We start from the raw sequence: 6,000 nt of genomic DNA, 5'->3' as shown, positions 1-6,000 counted from the left end.
AGCACTGAAAGAAGTGATCACTTCTGGGGACATTCCAAATGAAATAGTCTGGAAGACTGAACAAATTGTAATAGACAGTACCACATATAAAGTTGGAGATTTCTTTGTACTTGATGTGGTTCATGGGGAAGAGGTCCCAATTTTTGTAAAAGTCCTCCATATTGTTAAGTATCGGGGTCAGTGGCTGGCTTGTGGACTTATTTATACATCAACACATTTTGAGGAGCACCTTCATGCGTACTGTGTCCAAAACACAAGGAAGTGGGTTGCCTTCAAACCAGGGAATGAAGCAGATTTCCATCCACTAGATGCATATACAGATGTTAATGACAACCTGTTCATCACTCTGCACCACAAGCCACTAGGCCATGGCGTCCTAGAAGACTGACACAGAGTGAGCAAAACACAACACTACATAAAATAATGTCGTTTGTTTTCTTTTCTTATCAAAAAATAATTTATATTTCTTTTGCTTTGAAGAGAATGACATTGATGGAGCGACTCTCACATTACTAACTGAGAGGATGACGGAGAGATTGTTCCCCTCAATAAAAAGACAAGCTCAGTTCCTTAGGTGCCTTCAGGACCTGAAGTCATCGTCATCGTCGTTGTCATCTATGTCTTCATCTTCATCAACAACAACAACAGATGAAACCAGGTAAAATGCTGTGAACATACTGCTATTCTAGTCATTTGCTGGGAGAAACTATGTCTCAGTACTAGTTCCAGTAAGTTCAGTGCTACTTCACAAAGCTCAGCCTAACACATGTCTGTATCTTTCCATATTTCACAGACCTCATGATGAGCAAACAGCTATTGCTTCACTGCAGTTTGTTTTCCCCAAAACCCTAAGGGATGCACTTGACGCAAAGGATCCAGAGCTTCTGGCCCCTCAGAGAACCAAGATTAAATCTGTTCTTATACAAGCTCTATATGACACCCTCAGCAACAAAACTATGTAGGTTCCTTTATAATTCTTATGGACAATTACTGCACATTGTAGCTTTTAGTTGAGATTATAAGCCACTTCTTACATTGGGGATGCCTGCAGACATATCATAATACATACCTATCTTAGGTTTACTGTTGCTACTCTCACTCGGAGCCTCCACTGATGTGTAATCTTGCTATAGTATGTACAAACATTTAAAACTTGTTTCACTTACTCTTCAACCCCCCCCCCCCCCAAAAAAAAAAAAAAGATATCCCTCAGCCAAACAATATACGGAGATTTTAAGCCGGTTCACACGCAAGTATCCCTTCATGCGGGAGAAAGTTGGTTCAGGACATGTGAGTAAGCACAAAATTAGGCTGTTAGTATATGTTCACATTCAGCTCCATTGTAAGGATATAGCTACTGTAACTCCCCTGTCTTGGTTGCAGGATGCTTTACGTGAGTCTTTAAAAAACAAATTCAAAAAGGAAAGGCGACCCCTTATTGGTGACTCAATGGTGCAACAAATGCGTGCAAAATTTGCTGTGGCAGGATCTGGAAGGAAGCGTAGTTTTCCGGGTCAACCAAGCCAGCTTCTCCACATCAACAGGCCCACTGTATGTATGAGTAATATGGTGCTATGATATTTGAATCTTTGGAAACATATGGAAGAATCATCCTATCCTTAATCAAGTGTGTGGATTTTCAGTTTGAGAGCATGGTTTCATTCCTCTTCAGTGATACAGCTCCTTTTCATGTTCAGATGTATTCTCCTCGTGCTCACATTTTGTGCTAGCACTGAGATGTCTGCTCTGACCAGTGATAAATTATATTGTAACCTATTTTTGTTATGGCAGCCCTCACAGATACTTCATACTGTCTTGTCCAGCAGGGGAAACTTTGCTTGTCCTCTCAATCCTGACTCCACTGGTGAATGGCCTCTGACCGTCGCTCTCTGTCATGCAGTGGCTCCTGGTCAAACAATACCTGACAAAGCTCTGCTGAGAGCTGCCATAACAAAATAGGTTACAATATATCTGTACAATTAATCTTAAATCACCCTAAAAAGGTTATCGTAGTTGTTATTTTAATGAAATATTATAGTATAAATTGTCAATGTTAGAAGGAGCTTTAACGTTGTCGGTAGCGGCGTTGCGGTCACCATCTAGCTCGTCTTTGGAGGGATGGGTGGGCTGGTGAGCACCATGGATCTAATACATCCATGTTGAGCACACACTCATGTGCGGGTAGGAGGAGCAGGGAGACTGGGCTTGAGCTTGGTCTCCAACATAGTGGTAACAGAAAGATAACACAAGACGAAGGTTACAGAGAGGATGATTCTTCCATATTATATAACTTTTTAAAAAACATGTACACCTCATCTTAATGGTTACCTCTTACTATATTGCTTGTCATTTTTCTTGAATGCATATAGGCTAAGGAGAGTGAAGAATGTAGAGAGGATGAAAGGAGCATTGAAGCTCATATCAATGACATGTCTACAGAGATGCTTAAGGTACACCCAGATCTGAACTCTTTAAAGGAGAGAATGAGACGAACATATGCATACCGAAAGACCTTCATTGCAACTGCCAAGGCAGAGGAAATCATCGAAAAGTTTCCCGCACTGAAGCTTCCTAAAATAGTTGGTATCTTCAAGCAATGAATTGACCATATTTAATTGTATGTGTATTATTTCATTTATGATCATCAAGTATTTTGAGATGACACTTTTTATCCCTCCTTACAGCTTCTGTGGGAGATGAAGGAGCAATTCCTTGTAGAAGTTGATCGCAGAATGGTCACAGAGCTGGATCGAATGGCAACAAAGATGGTTCAAAGAGCATCTATGTGTGACCTAAAGGACTGCTGCCAGAGGGCAATCAATGCCTGCCTGGATGATTCAGTAAGAAGAGGTATCTAGGCCTATATGTGTATCTATAGGAGCCACAATCTGTATTTCTGAAAACAAAAAATATTACAGAATAATTTTATTTCCTCAGGACTCATTAGGGATGCAGCAATTCTACTGCTGCCTTCCATTTTCAGAGAGGACTCATCCTTTCTATACACTCTACTGGAGGTAAATACTGCATTTAAGGTCAAGGTTTAGGAATTGGCATTATTCATATTATGGCAACATTGAGTCATTTTGCTGTTTTCACAGCAGGTTTTATTTACTGACATGTATCTGTTTTTATTGCATAGGAGCCAAGCGTGCCTACTCCAGCAACCATGCTTCATAATACACACGAGGGGAACCCTTTGCAGGCACAAAGGATAACCCTATACCTGGATGGTATACAGGTTTTGACTGAGGACAACAGCATGGACATATCATATGCTATGAGTGCATTAATGTCACTCTATTTTGTTTTTGCTGTCCAGTACCCAAAGGAACTGAGAAAAACTCTTATTTTCATTGAAAGATTTGTGTTGGGGATCAAGGACCACAGTGTTGTACCTATTTCAGTGAAGAGACTATACAACTGTGTCGGAAGTGGGGAGTAGTGAGTAGATGTGTTGCAGCAAGGGATTTCATGCTTTATGTTCTGGTTAATGGTCAAATTTCTGCTGCTGCCCTTTGTTTGTACATATTTATAAAAAAAAATCCCTTATTTAATACATATTTTGGACCAATACATTTTGTTTGATTTTGGAATAGTGATGTCTCTAGATTTCCATTATTGTTACAATACGTAACATTTTGAGTACTTGTTACATAACAGTGAAAAGTATTTCAACATTATTTAAATCAATGTGAAAACTTTGTGGGATTCCCTCACTTTCTCATGATTCTGTTCCACTGTCACAATTAGTACATACATTATGTACACTGATTCTTTTCATTGGACTATGCATTATTTTATTGTTTGTAGATAGCTTACAATAAGGCGCAGTAAATGCAGTAAGTGCACCTTGGATTGATTGAACTAAAACTATTTTGTGTCTCTTTCTTCCATGTCACCATTGCTGGAGATTTATTTACACAAATTCACCTACTGAGGACAGCATGATGTGTCTGGCCTGTCATGTTGCTGATTCCACTGGACCTATGCTGACTTTTGACCTGTTCTCCCCTGGGACCTGCACAGCCTCTCCTGTTTTGTTGGACTATCTTTAAATAAATGTTTTTCTCATTAAAATGTTTTGAATGTTTGTTCAATGTCAACATGATAAATGACCACAATATAATATGAACTAAACTGATCTGTAGAATACAATATGGTTCTTTATAGAACCCTCAGAAGACAAGACGGTTATCGGTGAAAACCTTTGAAAAGGGATGTTTTTAGAACCCCCTGTGTCAGGTCTAGATGAAACCCTTGAAATACAAAAGGGTTCTTAGTGGAACTCCCTGTGTGGGTTCTAGATGAAACCCTTGAAACATGAAAGGGTTCTTAGTGGAACTCCCTGCATGGGTTCTAGATGAAACCCTTGACAAACGAAAGGGTTCTTAGTGGAACTCCCTGCGTGGGTTCTAGATGAAACCCTTGAAATACGAAAGTGTTCTTAGTGGAACTCCCTGTGTGGGTTCTAGATGAAACCCTTGAAATACGAAAGGGTTCTTAGTGGAACTCCCTGTGTGGGTTCTAGATGAAACCCTTGAAAAACGAAAGGGTTCTTAGTGGAACTCCCTGCGTGGGTTCTAGATGAAACCCTTGAAATACGAAAGGGTTCTTAGTGGAACTCCCTGTGTGGGTTCTAGATGAAACCCTTGAAATACGAAAGGGTTCTTAGTGGAACTCCCTGTGTGGGTTCTTTGTAGAACCTCTCATGGGGGGTTCTGGGTGGAACCTTACACACACAGTTCTAGGTATAACCCTTCATGTTGGGTTCTAGGTAGAACCCTCCAAAAGGGTTCCAGGTGGAACCTTTATAAAAAGGTTCTACCTGGAGCCAAAAAGGGTTCTCCTATGAGGACGAGCCGAAGAACCTCATATGGTTCTACTTAGCACTTTTATTTCTAAGAGTGTAGACACAATTGGATCCATAGTTTGTCTGCCTTTTCGAAACCCATTTTGATAAGAAGCAAAATATACCCCTTTTTTCTAATATGTACAGAAGTCTGTCATTGACCATACACTCCATAATCTTACAAATGTTTGACATCAGGGGTATGGGTCTATAACTTCCTGCTTTACTGGCATCTTTCCCTGGATTTTATATAGGAACTTTGAGTACTTATTTCCAGCTCCTGGGCAAATATCCTACATCCCATACCTTACTAACTAGATACAAAAGCTTGTTGAGGCACCAATTGCTCAGATCTTTTATTACGCTATACGTTACATCATCAATTCCTGGGGCAGTTTGTTTTGTCTTGTTCAGTGAATATTTCAATTCCTCTCGTGTAAAAGGAGCATACTCGGTAAAATCAGATTTTATACAAAATGCTTCGTTCATTTCCAATTTAGTTTTACGTCAGAATTGTTTTTCTGGCTCATTCAAATTCTCAGAGCTGTGGACCTTAGCAAGAGTCTCTGACAATAATTCAGCCTTCTCTTTATCGTTCACTACAGTCACTCTTCCATCACTGAGAACAGGAAGGGCCCGATTTCTTCTATCCCCACCCATCTTTCTAACCACACCCCATACTTGTGTAATATTAATTTAGCTCCCAATAGAATGACAATATCATTTCCAGCATTCCCTTTTAGCTAGTCTTATCGTTCTCCTGACCACAGCCTGTGATTGCTTGTACTGAATCAGATGCTGAAAAGTATGCTGTCAGAGTGTGTAGGTGACGAACCCCAAGATGCAGAGATGGCGGCAGGCATTGAGCAGGAAAACATGATTTAATTTAACACTATAACCAACAACAAACAAAAGGGTACAAACAAAAGGCGCGCACAAGGCGGAGAACAAACTTGGCTATGAACAAAAGCTAGCACAAAGGCTAACTGTGGACAAGAAACAAAAACACTTACTGTGACACGAAGGAACTATGACATGAGCAGAGTGAACAGAAGTAGACAGAGCTACAACGACAAGTATAAATGACAGGTAGTAGCGACAATCATGACAATACTCCAGCACTGACTGGAGGGCAAAGCAGGACTAAA

The 6,000-nt window shown here is 40.2% G+C and overlaps 1 long non-coding RNA gene across 1 annotated transcript; it reads left to right on the top strand.

Moving 5' to 3' along the window:
* The first annotated feature begins 2,767 nt into the window (after window positions 1-2,767).
* On the top strand, window positions 2,768-3,484 carry LOC140678946 (uncharacterized). Its single transcript, XR_012050529.1, has 3 exons — window positions 2,768-2,850; window positions 2,938-3,017; window positions 3,143-3,484. It is a non-coding gene; the product is annotated as an uncharacterized lncRNA (long non-coding RNA).
* Window positions 3,485-6,000: the final 2,516 nt, after the last annotated feature.

Source organism: Nerophis lumbriciformis, linkage group LG01 (assembly GCF_033978685.3).
Source record: "Nerophis lumbriciformis linkage group LG01, RoL_Nlum_v2.1, whole genome shotgun sequence".
In the NCBI taxonomy this organism is placed as follows: Eukaryota; Metazoa; Chordata; class Actinopteri; order Syngnathiformes; family Syngnathidae; genus Nerophis; species Nerophis lumbriciformis.
Note: the sequence above shows the minus strand (reverse complement) of the source record. Positions and strands in the feature narration are given on the sequence as shown.